A 23,350-nucleotide genomic window follows, 5' to 3' on the forward strand; every position below is an offset into this window, starting at 1 on the left:
CCGCAGAAAGGTGATGTTCATTATGAAGGATGCGATCTCCCAGGGCATGTCCTCTTTGTATTGTTACCATCAGGAAGGAGATACAGAAGCTTGAAGGCACACCCTCAGCGATTCAGAAACAGCTTCTTCCCCTCTACCATACGATTCCTAAAGGGACATTGAACCCATGAACACTACCTCACTTTTTAAAAGTATATATTATTTCTGTTTTTGCACTATTTTATTCTATTCAGTATACATATATATACTCACTGTAATTGATTTACTTTGTTTTTCTTTCCATATTCTCGTGTATTGCATTGTACTGCTGCTGCTAAGTTAACAAATTTCATGACACGTCGGTGATAATAGACCTGATTTTGACATACACACCAGTCTTTGAAGTCCTTAATCATGAAGTGGCTGTGGGTTTGTCCTGCTTTCCTCACTCTACTTCCCACAAAAGAATTGCTATTGTTTGAGCTGTAGAAGATAACTTCTCACCTTGAAGGACAGCTAGAGTTAGAAAGAAAAGGGGACAAAGTTGAGGCTGAAGTCATATATCAGAGCCAGGTTCATCTCACCTTATCCATACTGCACAGCCTATTATGAGAGCCATGGGGAGGAGGTATACTACACGAAGTCTCTAAGGTGGGAGAAAGATTTCACATTCACTGTTGCTTACAAAGTCAAGCGAACCATTGGTGAAATGGAGACATAAGCTCTTGACCCTGAAGGATAATTGACTTTTTCTTTGAGGGCTAAGCTGATCAGTTCTGTTCCACCAGATGCCTTGGTTAAACTCCCTAAGTTTCTTTCTCTAAAAAAGAGGAAACTAGTCTGTAAATCAAACTAACAACAAGGCTCTATTGCCAGAACAAAATTTCTGATGCTATTGACGCAAATGATTGCTCACAACAAATGATACATATGATAAATATAATGCAGATACCTTTGTTCTCCCATTTGCCAAGAATGGGTGGCCTTTTCTGTCTACTGAAACTTCCTATAGCCCTACCCTGAGCTATACCTCCTGCTACAATAGCTTCTACTTATAGCTTCTAATAGCTTATAGCTTCTAATACTCACATCCTGTCACCACCGGTAAAATTTGGCCTTATCATATAGATCAATTCCTCCCCAACGCTCTACCACACACACTGCCCGCTGCCTACTAACATTGTCAGAATGTTTCTGTAAATGCCTATCTGCTACACAGAAAAAAGTGCTTATAGAATGACAGTGCATCCGCACGATAGTTGTGGAGATATTTGTGTTCCAGGCTTGTCGATTCTTCACATGGTATAAGACCGCCGCACCCACCCACACTCATGTAAATACTAGCACTGTTGTCTGTAAGGTTGACCAATAACAGAAGCAAACCATTTCCCACAATGTTCCCACATTCATCACCCAACTATGAGCACTTTGACTCAACTTTGAATCTGAAAGTACTTCAGCAGTCAACTCTATCCCACAAATAGCGAGTAGCTTGCACAGTGCAGATAAACTACTTAATCGGTAATGTCCTCACTTCCCCCCAGCATGTGATGTTTTTGTGTGCTTTCTCAGCATTGCCACCTATTTTTCAATAGAAATGATATGTGGTGAAGTGTTCAAGTTTTTTTTATATAACCCTGGTTTCTGAAATCAGGTTCTGATAGTGCTGTATCAATCAAAGGTCTTCTCTGTTTCTTCTCTTAGGGTTCTGCAGACATCCTCTTTGCCTTCACCACCAAATATCCACATTGATTATTCAATAATTAAACTACAAGCAAGTTGTGAATGCAAGAAATTCAAAATAAAAACAGAATATGTTGGAAATAACTAAGCAGTCAGGCAGCATCTCTGGAGAAACAATATTAACATTCCAGGCCAGTGGAATTTAATCAGAACGAAGAAAAGCTGGAGATCAAACTGTTCTAGATTATGACTCAATAGCACAGCATTTACAATATGGCATGCTTGATGTTGCTGCTGGTTTATGTTTTTGATGTTTTGGTGCCGATGTCATGATGAGATCACAAGAACCTGCTCATGACGAGTATTTATAAACTATTTCAGAACAAAATAGGCCAAATTGAGGTGGTTGTCATTGATATTCTGATGGGAACCACTGGCAATCAGCAACCAGCAGGTAAAGAAAAGTCATAGACCTGAACTACCCTTCCAGAACAAGGAGACACAGCTTTCACTTCAGTCAGTGATCCCCTGGCCACCCTGAACTGGGGTCTTTGTTTATAGGAATGGGACTATTGACCAGATCAGGAACAGGAAATGAAGTTATTTTAATTATTTTTACACTACTTAACATTTTAGTTATTTATTAGTGTCTGATAAATTGTATTCTTTGAATTTTAATATTGTTGTTTAGTTTTCCAATTTGAAAGAATGTAATATTTTTAATTCAATTTTAATGATCATTAAAGACCAGCATTTTTTGCCAATCTCTTACTGACTTTGAAAGATGGTGGTGAGCCATCTTCTTGAACCACTGCTGAATGTCAAGGTTAAGTGATTAGAATCTCTTTTGTTGAAGAAGGTCAATAGCTGAACATTTTTGAAGCAGAAGTGTTACCAGATCAGGACTGAATGCTGTCTCCGTCTCGCTGCACATCAGCATTGGCTTGTTCATTTACTGAGGAGTTGTGACTGAAAAGGAACTTTATACTATCAGAAATGAATATCACCACTTCTTACAGTACCTAATGGCTATTGATGAGACAGCTGAAGAAGTTTTGGCTTAGGACATAGTCCTGAGGTAGTCCTCTAGTGATGTGACTGGGATAATTGATCTCTGACCGTATAAACCACACAAATCTTGCAAGATATAACTTCAGCTGGATTCTTTTTCCTTTTATGCCCATTCAGCTCTCTACATTTTTGGACAGAAGCTGTGATGGGGTTTGGGGTTTGGGGCCAAGTGGTCCTAGTAAAGCAACAGTTGGTGCTCAAGGGTTGTTTATGATGGCTTCCATTATTTTATTGATGATTGAGAATAAACTTGTTGAATAATCACGAGCTAGATTAGATAGGTTCTGTTTTTTGCTAAAAAAGAAACATATGAGCAATTTTCCACATTACCTAATAAATGCCGATGTTGTATTTGTACTAGAACAGATTGTTCTGGAATGCAGTCTTCAATGATGTTACTCCAAGAAACACTGCCATTTCTTCATATGAAGTGAATCAAATTAAATGAAAACCAGCTTCTGTAATGGTATATCTCTCGGGTGGAATTTAAGATGATTTTTTTTATTTTTCACTTTTGACTGAACATTGTTATGAATGCTAGCTTTTTCTTATCCTTCAGACACTGGGTCCCACAATCCACCAAGATCAGGATGTTCCTGGAATTGTCTCCTCCTCTTAGCTGTTTGACTGTTCACTGCCAGTGTTATTAGATATGATGGTAGTGGAAAATTTTTGATCTAATCCTTTGGTTGTAATATCACTTAGCTCTGTCAATAGCATGAATATTGATTATCAGAAATCTTTTTAATATCTTTCAATGTCTTACAATTCTTGACAGCCTTCAGGTCTCTGTTTTCAGCTTTATCTCAAGACAAAAGCCACCAGTATGATCTAGGGACAGAACCTCATCAAGTGATCAGCTGAGTACTAACCTTCACTGAGACCTAGCAGTGACTTGCAATCTAACAGTGCTCCACCCAATTGTCCAACATCCCTTATTGTTATTTCAGTGGACTATATTGCAAATTATCAATATCACATGCTACAATAGGCTGCTAATTTAGATGAAAAGACTTTTTACTGAGGTATCTGCACAAGTACAAAGTCAAAAAGATGCCCATGTCTCAACATACAATTCCATTCAGCCAGCACCCCATGTGTGTTTTAATCTGCATTGTCTTTTGGTTAGTTGACCAATAATTTAAAAATTCTCAAAGTTGTTTTCAGATCCCTCCTTGGTCTCAAACATCTCTAAAATATCCTCCAGTCCAATGCATCTCTGCGACATCCCTTTAGCACACAATTTTACTTTCTCTGGTCTTCCAAAATTTTTATTATCCTTGGACCTATCGAACACAAGGTTAACACTGCCTGATCATTATCTCTTAAAATATTTCAGTTTCTGCTATTTATCTTCTTTCAGATTAACTCTTCAATCAGGTTTTGTAATTTCACAAAAACATCTCACTAAGGGCATTAATGTTTATTACTTTATGGGAACTGAATGTAAAGCAACTTGAAAATAACTATTACATCATAATTACACATATGACAGAAATTTGTAAGATTATTGCTACTTTAACAGAGATAAATAAAATGTCTTTTAAAACTCCAATTTTTAAAAGCTCTTGCTTTATTTATTCACAAAAAAATCTTAATCTCTCGCTTCGGCAGTCTGATGTTCTCACTTGCTTCAATTATACCGGTGCCTAAGGTGAATGCGATGACCTACCTCAATGATTATCATCCAGTAGCACTTACATGCACAATGATGAAGTGTTTTGAGAGGTTAGTGATAAAATATATCAAGTCCTGCCTGAGAAGTGACTTGGATGTACTCCAATTTGCCTCCCGGAGCAACAGGTCCACAGCAGATGCCACATCATTGGCTCTTTATTCAAACCTGGAACATCTGGACAGCAAGGGTGCATACATCAGGATGCTCTTTATCAACTACAACTCAGAATTCAATACCACCGTCCCCTCAAAACTAAACAATAAGCTCCAAGACCTTGGTCTCCATACCTCCTTGCACGATTGGATCCTTGATTTCCTCACTTGCAGACCCTAGTCCATAGGGAGTGGCAACAACACTTCCTCCACAATCTCCATCAGAACTGGCTGCGTGCTTAGCCCCTGCTCTTATGATTCTCTGACTAAGTACAGCCCCAATCCCATATTTAAGAACTGTTTCTAAACTCCAACTTTTAGAAATTGGAGGCAAAAGAGACTGCAGATGCTGTAAAATTGAGCAAAATTCAAACTGCTGGACTAATTCCGTGTATCAAACAGCATCTTTGGATGTAAAGACATGGTAGATATTTGGATCAAGGCTCTGCAATAATGACTTTTTTACACCGTATATTTTTAAAGAAATTTTCCAATTCCTGTAGTTAGTAATGGCTTCATTTCTCCCACATTCACTGTGGCTGTTGTTTTATATGATGTATGTAGGATATTGCCCGATGTGAATCAAATCTGATCTGCCATTGAGTGGTCTGGTCACAGTGCCTGTATCAATGTTTACTAAAAAGCCTTCCTCATTTGCAGCAACAGCTTTCAAAGAATTTCACTAAACACGGGACAAAATGATCTCTGTATCTCTTTGTAATAGTCTTGTCTATAATGCTTCTTCTGTTTTCTTCCGTTTCTTCTTTTTCTATATCTTTTTCCTTAGTAATTGCCACTGGCTCCAACACAACTCGTGCAGATTGCAATTGGAATCCCAGCCTTCACAATTTGGACCATGGGTACATTCAAACAATCCATTTTCTGTTTTGATTTCAGGATAGTTCACTTGATAGGTATAGCAAATCCATATCAGTCTTGATGCAGGGTTTCAATCCAAAATGTACACAGTTAATCCCCCACACCCAACTGCTGCCTGACTGACTGAGTTCCTTCAGCAGATTGTTTTTTTTGCTCCAGATTCCAACATCTTCAGACTCGTGTGTCTCCACTGCATTTCCACTTATTTCACAGTGGAATACTGTGGCTGCTGTGTGTGCAATTTATAGCGTGCCAGATTATTTGTGCAACAATTTCCAGCCTTGTGATCTCTACCTTTACAAAGGAAAAACAGAAAAGTCATGAAAACAGCATGACTGAAATTGCCTGACTTCCTGTATTTTTTTCTTGATCTTGCCTGTTGACGTGAAATGATTGGAATAATATTATGTAAAATTTTACATTTGGGATAAAATATTGAGAAGCAGTGGGAAAAGGCTCCCACATATGAGAAAATATTGATTTTTGAGAACTGATATTCAGAATCAGAAAGAATGTAAAGGAAAGCCAAGCAATTAAATAAATCCACCAAAAGGCAAAATCTACTTTTAATACTTTCTGTAATTTATTTTACTCCACTTTTGATAAACAGTTGTAGTTTGCAGTATTTATTTCCACTAATGGAAAATAAAAGAGCAAAGAAGGCCGGAAGTTATTGTTGGTGTTAGTAGTGGAATGAGTTTGCATAATCTATTACTTAAATGACTTTGTTATAAAGTTTGCTTTAAGTTTATAAAATTACATTGAATTTTGCACAGCTACTTTTCTAATATATCACTCTTCAAAGTATTTTTGACTTTCAAAAAACTACAGTCTGGTCAAGAGGAGAGGGATGCCTTACCGTAGTCAATTATGGTCTTCATATGCCATATGTGTCTCCAACAAGGAACGCCTCATGACTTTGTGAATGGAAATGTGTTTGGAAGGTTACAAACATGAAGTTCCAGGAATTGTGAACATAGATCTACATTCAGCTTCTTCAGTACATTGTAGAGGAAGGAGAATTTGGAGTTTGGAGCTGTGAAGGTCTCAGTAATCAACAATTCAGGAATTTTGTTTTTCTTGTAGTTAAAACTGAATAAAGGATTTTCACCTTATTCCACCTCCAGATTAATCACTACCATCTCATCTTTATATGCTCATGACTGCTATTTTCTGACAAGTGGAATTATTCTCTTCGATATCAGTCTTGCTCAACCATTTATTTTTCAAGGACCTTTGTTAAGTCTCCCTTTTCTAAAGGAAAATAAACCCAACCTTTAGTCTTTCCTGACAGCAATAATGTCACAGCTCAGATGCCATCTTTGGATATCTGTCTACACTTATGCAGGTATGTATGCACAGCCTGACATGAAACTACACAAGTTTAACATTATATATCTACACTATCTTTGAATTCTATAACCCTATGAATATGTTTATTTACTTTATTTACCTGAAGTGATGCCTCTAGTAATTTTGTTTCAGTGGCCTACTAAGAACTTTTTCATTCCATTAATTTTGAAGATGTATGTATTGTATCTATTTTTCCTACTCAAAGAATTAGGCATATTTGAATAAGCTAATTTACCAGCAACATAGATCATGACCCAGTATAAGACTTTCTTCTGTCTTATAATCTAAAAATATGCACTATGAATAGGAAGAATGTTGTCTAAACAGTGTATGTGTTGATAATTTGACACGGTCTAGCCCTTGTAGGAATTATTAACATGGTAAGCAGTTTGTAGAAAAGAGGAACTCTTAGAATTGATGTTTAACAGATCCAAAATAATACACCCAAATTCAAGATAATTGGCACCTACAGAACAAATTATTTCATATAAATCTTCCATGTATGGAGTTGCAGTTCACTACATTTGATGGTTAAGATGTGGAAATACCCATCACACCCACATGAGCACACATAATTACATAATACAGTTCAATTAGTATTTCTAATAATTAAATCCTGTTCTCTTTGCTTGTTGAGCAAACACCAAACATATGTTAATGTTGATGAATTATTGGTAAAACACAGCAACAGTAGCCAAGCAGAAAAGATAACTTCAAATACGATTTTAAAATATCCCAGATTATCTGCAATGACTACTGTTTTGATACTATAGTCAATTCTTCTTCCATCATACACAGACATTTTCCTCATTTCCTGTGCCAGGAGGATTGTATAGGATGTGACACAGTTTATTTTTTGATCAGATTTTCACTGACATGCAGATTGGTATGGCTGCTTAATGTACTTAAAGCATCAAGCTGAGTCTTATGTCATTTTGCATAATCAACAGACAGGCCTCAAGGCAAGCCTCCTCATCCTACCATTTAGATCTGAGGTAGTGAGTTTCACATCTCGTAGTTGCTATGTCCAGTACAATTCTCAAAGTTAATAAATAAACTTAAGCATGTTGTATTACCAGGATATTTGAAACAAAGTCTATTAAACAGCATCTTACTAAATTACAGTAGTAGTGGTAGTAGTAGTAATAGCGGTAGTAATTGTAGTCACAATATTAGTACTAGATGTAGTACTAGTTGTTGTTGTTGTTGTTGTTGTAGTACTAGTGGTAGAATTAATACCAGTTGTAGTAGTAGACATATTAGTAATAGTAGTACTGATTGTAGTTGCAGTATTAGTACTAGATGTAGTAGTATTAGTACTAGCTGTAGTATTAGTACTAGTTGTATTAGTAGTAGGAGTAGTGGGATCATTCGAGTTGAGTATGATGTTCTCCAAAGTGGTTGCCTACTGGCATGTCCTCAGGTGGCTGTAGAGGCTGATCCAGGATCCACCTTGCTGGGTGGCTTCTCTCAATGGAGAATGCCTGTACATGACTTTGTTAAACATGGGAAAGCTGTTGCACGGTCCTTGACAGATCAGGGTCAGGGTCCAGCGGCATGGAATGCAAGATGACTGGGGTCCCTTCACTTTACAGCCTTCCTCCACCTTCACTGCCACTGTGATGTGTCAAGGTTCTCTACCAACTCCAACACTGAGGTCTTGATTGGATTGCTCTTTGTCTAGAACCTTCCCCTTGACCTACCACGATGGATGGTCCTACCAGAAGCTAAGTGCCAGACGGCTGACCTCCAGACTGCATCACTCTTGAGTTCTCAGGAACTCACAAGCCTCTCCACTACAAGGTGACATCCTCCAGAGAGATACCAGTTAGCAGGATAATTGGTTATTGTAAATTGTCCTGTGATTAGGCAAAGTTTAAATAGCTGAGTTGCTGACAGAAAGGCTTGTTCTGTGCTGTATCTTATTAAAATAAAAGTAAAATACTAAACTAGGGTCACACGTCAACTGTACAATGATAAAGTATATCTATTGTAAATGTTGTTCAACTGACAATTCCAGACGATTGGCAGTTTCTACCTGCTGCGTATTTAATGGAGTTTTAAGGGCACATAAAGGTTGTTGACAATTCTGCTACAGCTTGATCGCTAGTGCTATGATGTGCTATGGTGATATGCTGATGGGAATAGCCATTATTGCACTCTAACCACATCACATCTACTTATCCAAAGCAATAGTACCTCTGGAAGCCTAGGAATTGCCTCTACCTTGACTTCCAATCTTAGAAACATAGAAACATAGAAAATAGATGCAGGAGTAGGCCATTCGGCCCTTCGAACCTGCACCGCCATCAGTATGATCATGGCTGATCATCCAACTCAGAACCCTGTATCTGCTTTCTCTCCATACCCCCTGATCCCTTTAGCCACAAGGGCCATATCTAACTTCCTCTTAAATATAGCCAATGAACCAGCCTCAACTGTTTCCTGTGGCAGAGAATTCCATAGATTCACCACTCTCTGTGTGAAGAAGTTTTTCCTCATCTCGGTCCTAAAAGGCTTCCCCTTTATCCTTAAACTGTGACCCCTCGTTCTGGACTTCCTCAACATTGGAAACAATCTTCCTGCATCTAGCCTGTCCAAACCCTTTAGAATTTTATATGTTTCAATAAGATTCCCCCTCAATCTTCTAAATCTTGATGAGTGGCCTCACATAGTAACTGTCTCTTCAGGATATGACACAAACAGTTACTTCTTGGCTTCTGCACAAAGCCCCATGTGAAACTGTTGTGGGAAAACCTGAAAATTTTATGAAACCATTGCTGCGTCAATCTCTTCCAAAGATACAGGAGATAACATCTTTCAACCCAAATACCCTTCAGGATTTTGTCGAATATTTCCAACCCAGTAGTCCTGCCAAAGGATCTCGGCCCAAAATGCCGAATGTACTCTTTTCCATAGATGCTGCCTGGCCTGCTGAGTTCCTCCAGCATTTTGTGTGCTGCTTGGATTTCCACCATCTGCAGATATTCTCTTGTCAGTATTGCTATTGAAGACTGAAAAAATTAGCATTAACAGCTTTTAATGACACTTGACATTAATCAATTAGTATTAAAATGATAGGAGTAATTGAATAAATAGATACTTTTATCACAAAGCAGAAAATTCTAAAAAGCACTTAAAAATCCCATCTGGTGTTACCTTGTCCTATTTCCCTCTTCTTTTAACACCAACCTTATGCCCTGATAGCTGGATAGTGAAATAGTCAGCATAAAAATTATAGTGAGGCATGTGAGTGTATGAAATCATTCTGGTTACATTCCCACTCTGGAACAGTGAACTGGTGTCTTTTCATTGTGCTATGAGGAACAGCTGGTCAGGGTTCCTTTTTTAACATCGTTCTGCCATATCACACGAGTGCCATAGAAATCCAGATGCTATCTTTCATGAGGAGATAAAGGATGAAATGGGCAGTGAATATCTTGCTGGAGCAACCCAGGGTCGATATGTACCAAAGATACTGGAGGACCACTCTTTAAAATTTGTTTATGGGAAGTGGACATCACTGACAATGTCAGAATTTATTCCTCATTCCAGATTACCTCTAAACAAAGAGAACAGTTAAGAGATAACCATAAAGGTTGGATTGGAACCATATTTGGATCTGACCATGTAAAAAACAACTAATCTCTTTCCCTGAAGGATATCACTGAACCAGGTGGGTGTTTACAACTATTTTTGGCTCCCATTGCTGATGCCAGGTTTCTTTATTCCAGATTCACCAGCCACCACAGCATGATTCAACTTCCTGTCTTTGGAGCAATAGTCCCAGTGCTGGATGCCAGACCAGGTTCAACCAACATTACAGCAACTGCCACAAGCAACTCAGTCCACCCATCTGCTAGGTGGGCAGCTTCATGGCCATTCAGTGTTTGTGCTGATTCATGGATGTCAGTTACAGAACCTAGAGTGAAGTATCAATGTTAAAATGCCGGTAATGTCTCTCATTTCATCCAGGAGATTTCTTTTTTTTTTATTGGCTCAAAATTCACCTACTGAACATCAGCCCTAATGTCAAAAGGACAACTTGATATACTGCAGTGTTGTGCTAACCATGGAATTAACTTCACTTAACCCCGATGCCATATTTATTTCTTGCACCAGTTTCTTCTCTACTATCCTCATCAGAAGATCAGAGGTGGAGCCGGTCAGCAATTTTAAATTCCCCAGAGTTATCATTCCAGAGGCAAAACACACAGAGTGCTGGAGGAACCCAGCAGGTCAGGCAGCGTCTACAGAGATGAATAAACAGTCAACATTTTGGGCGGAGACACTTCATCGAGACCCGAAAAAAGAAGTTGAGAGGTCAGAGCAAGCAGTTTGGGGGATGAGACAAAGAAGTACAAGTTGGCAGGTGATAAGTGAATCCGGGAGAAGGGGGAGGGGTGAAGTAATGAGCTGAAAAATTGATTGACGAAAGCAATAAGGGGCTGGAGGAGGGGGCATCTGATTGGAGAGGGTAGAAGGTCATGGAAGAAAGGGAAGGAGGAGGAGCACCAGAGGGAGGTGATTTGCAGTTAATGAGATAGGAGAGAGAGGGAAACAGGGATGGGGAATGGTGAAGGAGGGCAGGGGGGGAAATTACTGGAGGTTTGAGAATTGGATGTTCATGCCATCAGGTTGGAGGCATAATGTAAGGTATTGCTTCTCCAACCTGAGTGTGACCTCATCATGGCAGTAGAGGAGGCCATGGACTGACGTGTTAAAATGGGAATAGGAAGAAGAATTGAAATGGGTGGCTACCAGGAGATCCTGCTTTTTCTGGCATATGGGCATATAAAATCCTACAAGGTGCTCGGCGAAGTGGTCTCCAAATCAATGCCAAAACTCACCTATATACAGGAGACCACACCAGGAGCACTGAATACAGTAGACGACCCCAGAAGACTCACAGTTAAAATGACACCTCACCTGGAAGGACTGTTAGGGGCCCTGAATGGTAGTGAGGGAGGAGGTATAGGGGTAGGGTTGGCACTTGTTCCACTTGCAAGGATTAGTACCAGGAGGGAGATCTGTAGAGAGGGACGAGTGGACAACGGAATCATGTAGGGTGCAATCCCTGTGGAAAGCAGAGAGATGCAATCCTGTAGAGATGGCAGAAGTTGTGAGGAATCATGTGCTGGATGCAGAGGCTAGTGGGGTGGTAGGTTAGGATAAGAGGAACCTTATCCCTGGTATGCAGCAGGAAGATGGGTTGAAGCGAGATATGAGAGAATTAAAAGAGATGTGGATGAGGGGAGAGTTAATGATGGAGGAAGGAAAGCCCCATTCTTTGAAGAAGGAGGACACCCTCATTAGTTCTAGAATAAAAAGCCTTATCCAAGAGCAGATGTGGCAGAGACGGAGGAACTGAGAGAAGGGATTGCATTTTCACAAGTGATAATGGAAGAGGTATAGTCTAGTTGGCTTTGAGAATCAGTGAGTTTATAAAAGATACCAGTGGATAGACTACCTCCAGAGATTGAGACAGAATGATTAAGAAAGGGCAGGGATGTGTTGTAAATAGACCAGGTAAATTTGAGGGCAGGGTGCAAGTTGGAGGCAAAGTTGATGAAGTCAATGAACTCAGCACAGGTGGTAGAGGACCTGTCCTGGGCCCAGCAGTAAAGTGCAAATATGAAGAAAGCATCTACTTACTTAAGAGTTTGTGAAGATTCAGTATGACACTTTGACAAACTTCTATAGATGTGTGGTGGAGAGCATATTGACTGGCTGCATCACAGACTGTTATGGATACCCCAATGCCCTTGAATGGAAAATCCTGCAAAAAGTATTGGATATCTCTCAGTCCATCTCGGATAAAGGCTTCCACACTATTGAAACACCTACATGAAATGTTGTCACAGGAAAGCAGCATCTATCATCAGGAATCCCCACCTCCCAGGCCATACTCTCTTCTCACTGCTACCATCAGGAACAAGATAATGGAGCCTTAGGAACAGTTATTACCCCTCAACCATCAGGCTCTTGAACCAGAGGGGGTAATTTCACTCAACTTCACTTGCACTATCATTAAAATGTTCCCACAACCTAAGGGCTCATTTTCAAGGACTCTTCATCTCATGTTTTCGATAGTTACTAACTTTTTTTTATTATTATTCCTTTCTTTTCGTATTTGCACAGTTTGTTGTCTTTTGCACATTGGTTGAACATCCAAGATGGCGCAGTCTTTTATTGATTCTATTATGGATTTATTGAGTATTCCTACAAGAAAATGAATCTCAGGGTTGTATTTGGTGACATAAGTGCTTTGATAATAAATTTAGTTTGTACTTTGAGCTTTGTATCAATAATTTCTGTTTATCTATTACATCCCTGCAGTACACTGTTCCCACACTTGCATTAATCAATACAAGACATGACAGCAAATAAAAATGGTCTCTTAAATAGAATCATAATAAAACTGTTGCTGTGAAATTGAATTGAAAAATTATTTGCCTATTCAAAAATTAAAATGGGCTAAATTTTGCAGTATATTCCAAAGAACAACACATATACATACACAGAAATTCACAATAGATTCCATAGGACAATGCATATACATACAGAGAAATATGCAAACACACACAAACTTGTTTCAAAGGATATTTTGTGAATTTTAGTGTTGAATTGTTCTGAGTTGATGTTTTGTCAATTTTTTCCCCTTAACTTTACTAAAATGAGATTATTTATTCACACCTTGTTACATGTGGGTGCAAAGCAGTCTCCACAATTCCTACATTTCTAACGGTGACCACACTTCAAACTGTAAAACACTTTGACACATCTTAAATGAGACAAGAACAGTTTTATGTTAATGCAAGTCTTACATTTTTGAAAATGACAATGAACAGCTATGCTAAAAGAAGAAAGGTACACCTTCCTTAAATTTCATTGCCAGTCACTAACACCAAAAGAACTTAGATGAGATCAATAATAATTTGATGTTTCTCATAGAATTCAGTTTGCAAGCTACCACTACCATTTAGATTTAAATACCACAAAACATGGGCAGATTTCTTGGCAACTTTATGCAATTTTGATTTTAATACTATCCTTGTTTCCAGGCAATTTTGAAAATTTTGATTATGAAGCATACAGCAAAAAGAACAGAAAACTGTAAGAAAAGTTGAATGTTAGGACAGGGGTATTAACAGTTGAACACGAACAGATATGAAAGCAAACAATTATATTGAAACATTGACTGTGTTAGGAATTGACAAAAGATGTTTCAGTAGAAGGGTAACCTGTCATTTATCAACTTAATACATCATAGATGCAGTTTCAACTGCTATTTGAAGTTATGGATATTACTCAGCTAAAAATGAAAAATGATGCACCACCAAAAAAAAAATGACACATCAAAGTTGCTTTTGAATTTACTGGGCAGATAACATTATCTAGTATTTTGCTTCATGGGATTTTGAAATGTTTCAAACAGCAGTCTTCAATCTTCAAACAATTTGTACAATGTGTGAGATTTGAGTTGGTGATTAGTTTTGATTACGGCAATGTCTTAGTCAAATCAAGCCAGCCTTTACTCAATCAATGACAAGCAGGAGTTTTAAACTATTGGTTTACTGACTTCCTGATAGAACAATGAACAGAAACCCTCAATTGTCCTCTTGGGTAGATGCAGAAGATTCCATGTACTATTCCTGAGAAAACAGTAAGTAGAAACTCCCATTGGTCCTCTTGGGTAGGTGCACAAGATTCCAAGTACTATTCACAAAAAAAGCAAATTAGATCTCCTTGGTATGTTAGCCAACATTCATCTTTCAAGTAACAGTTAAAGAAGAATTGATTAACTAGTTATTAACATATTCCTGTTTTTGTGATCTTACATTTAACCTGATTGATAGCTCTTGTATATTGTTACATTATGATAGAAATTCCATTTCAAAAGTACCTCATTTTCAGCAAAGTACTTTGGAATACATTGGGATTATGGTAGAGGCTCTATTCATTTTGAGTCATAAAGGAGGAACGGGGCTTGGCGTTCTATCACATACTGCATGTTAGGTGATAGAATGTCTTTGAAAAGTCTTTCCTTACATTGGATACTTACTGCATGGGCCATGAATTCCATGATTTCCTTCCAAGTTCTTCCTATACTCAATGCACTAAAGCATGTAGGTTCTCGTTTATGGAATGTAGCAAAATTCATATCTAGATTTTCATTCAAGTATGTTTGACCACGATAACAGAGGCATTGAGGCTGATCAACATTCCATCACAGGATGAACATCTCTACCTGGAATATGATCTCCAGCAACAGGTACTGACTTCAGCTATATCTACGTCAATTTAAAGCTCTTTCCTTGGAGCCCCTCGTCACTCCCCCATTCAAATGTAATACTATCTTCCAATCCAGCATCTGATGATAGTACCACCCATTCTTACTAATGCCCTGAACTGACACCCTAGATTCTAATACCCAGTAATTAACACATTAATATTTCTTCACCACAACCAGCAGAATTTGCAGTTTATATGCCTCTAAATATGCTAAACGTGCAAGACTGATACATCGCCTGCAGCACCTTAGACTTTGTTTGCAAAGCAACTCTACAGTGGTGATTCGCAAACAAGTCATTTGTTGCCTTTCTGCAAGCCATGTAATTAACACACATTTGCAGATGCCAAAAAAATTCCATATTATATTATGTTGATTGAACTTAATATTAAAATAAGGTACTGCTGTGTGAAAACACTTACTTGTGTAAAACATCTTTATCTGTCATCTTGTTAAAGACATCTAAAAGAGAAACATTTATTGTTTCAGTATGATTTGCATCCACAGTCTTTTCACCAAGAGGCTAAAGTTCTATTGAACTCCAGCTGGCAATATTGAAAACAAATATAAAATTGAAATCCAAAATAAAACTGAAATATGATGGGACAAAAACAACATGGGTTGAAGAAACATATTTTGTATCAGATGATGAAAAGTGAAATGGAAAAATAAAGTCTTAGTTGTTATTTAATTATCAGTTTAGTACTTTTCAAATTTCCAACTGTCTAGTGAATAGCTGTGGAAGTAGCAGTTGCGATCCTGAAATCACAAAAGAAAATACTGAAAAGGAATTCAGCAAATTAGCTTAAACATTTTTCAAAATGCAAAGTTAACTATGACTAAAATTTTGGAGAAAAATATTTTGAAGTTGGAGGCAGCTAATCAGGCAAATAAAGAGAAAGCATAAAGATTAGCTTATACCTAATTTTGTCTCTAAAATTATCACTCTGTGTGTGTATGTGTTTGTATGATTGTTTCTGCACATGAAACTACAATGCATAAATTATTGTCAGAAAAGTGCTCTGTAAAGGGAACTGCACACCCTTCCCAGACAGTTCCCTGCTTTCAAGTCAGCCTCCAATTTATTGTATTACTAAATTACAGAACTCAGATCTGTATGATTCATTTTCGGCAGAGACTTATCTCTGTACTTCAATTCACTAATGAAGCCTGAACACTGATTTTGCTTTTTTTTAAAAGGTTAGTTGATATCGTCTGGTCTTTATGAGTCAAAAAATTATGATGAAGTTTAATCTCCATGACTCAAAATAACCAGAAAAATATTTTTACTTCAGTTTGTACTGTGAGTGAACTCTAATTTTGTATAGAAGCATTTTGTATTTTTTTGTACATGTATGACTCAAAATGTTCTAACCTCATCCTGGTTGTGTGACTTGGTAATGCAATGCAGTCTATTTCAGATTATCTGTCTTCTGTAATTTTAACTCAATGTCCTTACTATTAAGTTTACAATTCTGTCTTGATGAAAGGTGATTATATCCTTTCATCTGAAAAGTAAAACAAAACAGACTCTATTTTTGGATAAAATTCTTATTGCATCCACTAGAATTCATTATATATAGTGTATTTTGTATGATTATTTCCAAACATATGAACCTTCATGTGATAACCTAATTTATACTATCTTCTCTGTCACCAGCTACCAAGTTTACATGATCTTCTATTAAAACAAACTAAAATGCTTAATGTAAACACAAAACTCTTTCTGAACCAGAAACAAAAGCAGGAATTCAACCAGGATATTGAAAATACTCCTCCAGTGTTAAAAGCTTAAGCAAATGATTAGATAGCTTATCAACTGCAATGCATTAACAGAGAGTAAAATATTAAAACTTAAGAGATGTCAAAACCTATACTTCGAACTCAGATGATTTATTAATATCATCTTAATTTTGAAATATGTTACTTTCTGAAAACACACCCCAGGGATTATTACTTGACTAATACATCATTAATGGTTTTACTCTACTCTGAGTTTTTTTATGTGACATAGTTATGATTCCCAGGCAAGACTCTCCCTCTATATATTGGCAAAGTCCTAGGAACTCCTTTTCCTAATTTCCAAATAAGAGTACTGGTCTCTTAGTTTGCCTACATTAACTTACACCACTTTACCTCCTCCAACCGAAGTGAAATGTCACTGTATGGGAAACCCTTGTGAGTTTCATACACAACTGCTGGGGAATAATAGTCTAATATGCATAATATGTAATATGCTGGAGATGAAAGAATCACAAATTCCAGATGTCCCACATAACTACTCGTAAAAAATGTACATTACTTCAAAAGTCACATATGACATACAGAAATTAAAGCACAATGCCCTATCAAAAATTTAACCCAGTTTTTTACCCCAACTTCAAACAGTGGAAGATTAATGGAGATGGATGGAGATGGATCCATTAAACAATGGATGTTGTCTTCAAAGGTGTGTTTCTGGGGCAAAACTACAATAGTTAACCCATACTCTCAACTTCCTCCCAGGAAAGAGGAAACAACTTCTTCTTAAAAGTCTTCCAAGATTGAGGATAAATTCCTTCCAATTTTGAAAGCATTTGAAATATCTCAAAGCCTAGCTTCGTCACCAATCTCCCTTAAACTAGAATAAAAATATGCTGAAAAGGAATTCTGGTGAAGGGTCTTCAATCTGTAATATTAAATGTGTTTCGCTTTCCATTGCCCGACCTGCTGAATATTTACAGTATTTTTGTTCATTTAATTTATGCTAGTTTATTTTGATTTTCACTTCCCAAAAGTAACTCAGGTGGGCACAAGTCCTAAAACTTTCCCAGAAGCATATCTTCACTCACAATCCAAGACCAACTCTGGAACCTGTGACATTTTCCATTTTCAAAACAGGTTGTAAAATATTGCAGTAGCAAGTGTTACATACCATCTGACATCACAGCTGTGCATTCCACTGCCTCTGTGGATGAGCACATCAAATACATGGAGGACTGCTATATAATTTCTAATTGTGAGCTTTGTGCAGATGGAGAAAGCAAATGTCTTTCAGATAAAAAGCTGTCAGGTAGCATAAGAAACATTGGGCTTTGCTGTAGAATTTCCAGCATTCAGTATCAGCTTTCAACAGGAAAATAATTCCATTATTGCAGTAAGCATTTTCAATTGAATTTCAGCAATGTAAATTTAGACAATGCTAAATTAACAAAAGCACACACAATCTGAAGCCAGTCTGATTGAAGACTGAGGACATATTTTATGGTTCCTCTTATAGACATTTAACCTTGATTTCTGAATGTGCTTATTGTACATTTTTAACTCCCATTTTGAAACTGGTTACCAAATGATGGCAATAATTTATTAATTATGCAAAATATGACTCACATATTACTGATAACATTTTACAGAGCTAATAAACAAAAAAGATTTGCAGAACAGTCAAGTGGAAAACCAGCATCTAATATTCAGAGATTAATGTTTGTTAAATGAAATCTTTAAACTTGCAGCAAATTTGTTTAGCTCTTTTTCTTCAAATGCCTTTCTAATGTTTCCATACAGTAATTTGAATTTTACCAGTGTGTAATTCTATTTACATTGGGATATTTAATTTCTCTGTTGGCCAATGCATAAATAAAAATTTGAAACCCATATTATGAAAAATGTACATGTGATTTTTTTTTGTTATTTTCCCCCTTTATTCCCACCCAATTAATATGAATATCAAACCAAATACTAACCAGAACCAGAATACTGTGTCCAGTGTTACACTTTCCAGTAATAGTCATTTGATGTAAATCATGTATGAATGATATCATCTAATAAATTACTGTCAAGTATTTCTGGTCTCTATGCCTCTGGATTTGGTTAGGCAGATTTACCACATACAATCTGTCTTGCTTGATACCCTCAATGGACTTGTCATGAAAGCATCACAGTTATGGTCCCCACTGACTATAGGGACAATACAGATGATTAGACTGACCTTTCTCTTCTCCATCTCTCTGGTGATATCTGCATCAGATTTCCCTTTTCTATTGTCAGACTGCAACCCAATGATGTCTGGTGAATCTCGCCGTGACACTCATCCTTCCAACCTAAAACACTAATCTCTCATACAACTCTCTGAAGTAATGCTGCAGGATATCAAGCTCTGTGCTATTATCATCAACCCATCCCTCCTCTTCCTACAGTCTTCTGGCAAAGGAGAAGATAATTTTGCTTCCAAGTTGCAAACAAAACAACTTTATTATGATGCAAAGTGCAAGTGGCAATGAGGGTATCTGCTATAGTGTATTTAATATTTCAATAATATTCTTTGTTTGATTACCTAATTCATTACAAGTTGCATGGAAAAAGTATGTGAATGGCATACGTAATGATGCCAGTACATCATATGTGAGTGCCTCACTAAAGTAAAACAAAGTAGACAAGTTATTCTGGGCTCCTGTGTTTCTCTTTCAATTAATTTCTAGAATTACAAAATGTAGCAGAAGCGACGAGGAAGTTTTAAAACAAACCTAAGATGACACATGTTATGAGTGATAAAAGTTAACACCCCATAGCCTTCATGTTCCCTTACTACTTCAAAGAAAGATTACACACAGATTGACAGAGAGGCTTTGAGTATGGTTTGGGGTGTAAAACATTTTAACCTGAACTTGTATGGGAGAGAGTTTACCCTCATTACTGATCATCAACCACTAGTGTCCATTTTCAATCCACAGCAGCAGCACAAATGCAGAGATGGGCTGTTTCTTGTCTGTTTCTCAGTTACGAGATCGAATTCAAGAGGACAACTAATCATGGAAATGATGATGGATTTTTCCCTTTACCCTTGGAAAAGGAAACAACTGGAAAATGTACAAAAATGAACCCTCTTCATGACATATTCTCCCTAATGCAAATTGAAAGTCTCCTTATACAGCAGAGATGATCCATGAGGAAACCAGAAGAGGCCCCACACTGTCTAAGGTTCACATGGCCACCAAACATGGCTAGAATGTGCAGCAGAAATCCTAATTCCCCCAATTTTATCAGCGCCTTGATGAACTTGACCTTGGCATAGGTTGACATATGGGGATTGAGAATTGTTGTACTTATCAAGCTGAGAGCTAAAGTGTTGGAGGAGCTACATACAAGTCATTTAAGAATCATGAAAGTGTTGGCCTGAAGCTTTGTCTGGTGTCCTGGGATAGATCAGCAGACTCCAATATGTCCAGAAGATGCCAAGATCAGTGCCTCTCCTTTCCTGGGAATGACGAGCATTGCCATGGCAGTGTGACAACACCTACCCCACCTTGTCAGGAAAGACATTATCCCAGAAGAGCAAGAAGTCCTCCATACTGTTTATATCTTTAGGTCTGAATGGAACAATTAAAAATTTACTATGATGTGGATGTCCATATACTACAGTAGTTGTATTATACAGTATATATATTCAGTATATATGTTGACTAGAGTGCAATATATTTATACACAAGCTGAGGTGCATTCTATACTGAGTTGGAGTTTATAGCTAAGCAGAGAGGAATGTAGAGTATGTATTATTTCAGTAATATTGTAAATATGTAGTTCGATTAAACATTCTTTGCTTGTTTACATAATTCATTACGGATTATGTAAGAAGTACATGGTAAATGTCATTACACCACCTTGTCATATGTGTGCACGTCACTAAAGTAAAATGAAGTTGGCAAGTTATTCCGGGCTGTCTGAACTGACCCCAAAACAGTAGTAAAGATGTGGTCCACAAATTACAACAGGAGATAGAAAATACGTGCCAAAAGGGCAATGTTACAATAGTCATGGGGGATTTCCATAGGCAGTGTGGTAAACCATGTATATCTGTCTGGACACGCCTCTCTGCTGACTGCTCCTGTGGCTCCTCCCACAGTCATCCAGCATGGACGTGCTCCATTTTACTGCTAATAAAACCCTTTCAGTATTTACTCTACTTCCAGTCTTTTGGAGTTATTGACAGTGCATCAGGCAGGTTGATTGGGAAAGTCAGTTTGGTGCTGGATCCCAAGAGGGTGAATTTGTAGAATGCCTATGAGTTGATTTTTTTTGGGGAAGTTTATGGCTGAGCCCACTAGGGGACAAGCTATTCTTGATTGGGTGTTATGCAATGAACCAGAAGTGATCATAATATGATAGAATTAACCCTGCAATTTGGGGAAGAGATGCAAAAGTCAGGTGTATCAGTATTACAAAGGATTGAAGGGAATTGCAGAAACGTTGAAGAGGAGCTGGCTTACATTGACTGGAAAAGAACACTAGCAGAGATAACATCAGCACAGCAATGGCTGGAATTTCTGGAAGCAATTCAGAAGGGGCAGGATATATGCATCCTAAAGAGTAAGGAGTATTCTCAAGGAAAGATGACACAACCGTGGCTAACAAAAGAAATCAAAGCCAACATAAAAGCCAAAGAGAGGGCATACAATTATTGGAAGTTAGAGGATTGGGAATCTTTTACAAACCAACAGAAAGCAACTAAAAACATCTTTAAGAAGGGAAGATGGAATACAAAAGTAAGGTAGCCTATAACATTAAAGTGGATACTAAAAGTTTCTTCAGATACATAAAGTGTAAAGAAGAGGAAAGAGTGGATATCAGACAGCTGGAAAATGATGCTGGAGAGGTAGTAATGGGGGACAATGAACTGGCGGATGAACTGAACAAGTATTTTTCATCAGTCTTCACGTGGAAGACACTAGCAATATGCCGGAAGTTTGAGAGAGTCAGGGGGCAGAAGTATGTGAAGTTGGCATTACTAGGGAGAAGATTCTTGGGAAACTAAAAGGTCTGCAGGTACAGTAGATCAGCCACCTGACCAGATGGTGTTCACCCCAGAGGTCTGAAAGAGGTGGCTGAAGAGATCATGGAGGCATCAGAAATAATCTTCCAAGGATCCCTAGATTCTGGAATAGTTCTGGAAGACTGGAAAATTGCAAATGTCATTCCATTCTTCAAGAAGGGAGAGAGGCAAAAGAAAGGGAATTATAGGCCAGTTATTCTGACCTTGGTGGTTGGGAAGATGTTGGAGTTGATTGTTAAGGGTATGGTTTCATGTCAATGATTTGTATGATAGAATTGATGGCTTATTGGCCAAATTTGCGGAAGATACAAAAACAGGTGGAAGGGCAGTTAGTTTTGAGGAAGCAGAGAGGCTACAGACACGTAGACAGATTAGGAAACGAGCAAAGAAGTGGCAGATGGAATACAGTGTTAGGAAGTGCATGGTCATGAACTTTGGTAGAAGAAATAAAAGGATTGACTATTTTCTAAATGGAGAGAAAATTAAAAAACCTGAGGTGCAAAAGAACTTGAGAGTCCTTGTGCAGAATTCCCTAAAGGTTAATTTGCTAATTCAGTCAGTGATGAGGAAGGCAAATGCGATGTTTGCATTCATTTCAAGAGGAATAGAATATAAAAGCAAGGATATAACGTTGAGGCATTATAAGGCACTGGTGAGGCCTCACCTGGAGTATCGTGAGCCCCTTATCAAAGGATGTGCTAACATTGGAGAGGGTTCAAAGGAGATTCACGGAAACAATTCCAGGATTGAAAGGCTTGTCATATGAAGATCATTTGATGCCTCTTGGCCTGTACTCATTGGAATTCAGAAGAATGAGGAGACACCTCATTGAAACCTATCAAATGTTGAAAGGCCTCAATAGAGTGGATGTGGGGAAGATGTGTCCTATGGTGGGAAAGTCTAAGACCAGGACACAGCCTCAGAATAGAGGGGTGTCCTCTTAGAATGGAGATGAGGAGATATTTCTTTAGCCAGAGAGCAGTGAATTCTGTGGAATTCTTTGCCACAGGCAGTTGTGGAGGTCAAGTCATTGGTATATTTAAGGCAGGAATTGAAAGATTCTTGATTAGTCTGAGAATGAAAGGGTTTGAGGGGAAGGCAAGAGATTGGGACTGAGAGGGGCCATGGTGAAATGAGGGAGCAGACTCAATAGGCTGGATTTCCTAACTCTGCTCCTTTATCTAATCACCTAGTGCTCTTATGGTCTTATGGAATGCATTGTCCTGAAGGGCTGGTATGCCCCACTCAAAGGTTCAAAGTACATTTATTATCATTTAAACTATATACATCCTTGAGATTTGTCTCCTTACAGGCAGCCACAAAACAAAGAAACCAAATAAAACATGTTTTTTTTAAAAAAGGCCATCAAACACCCAACATGCAGGAAAAAAACAACAAAAGCGAGCAGACAACTGAAGTTCACAAGTGTGAGTCCGCAGCCACGGAGCCGGTCATCA

This window comes from Hemitrygon akajei, chromosome 19 (assembly GCF_048418815.1).
Source record: "Hemitrygon akajei chromosome 19, sHemAka1.3, whole genome shotgun sequence".
Taxonomy (NCBI): domain Eukaryota; kingdom Metazoa; phylum Chordata; class Chondrichthyes; order Myliobatiformes; family Dasyatidae; genus Hemitrygon; species Hemitrygon akajei.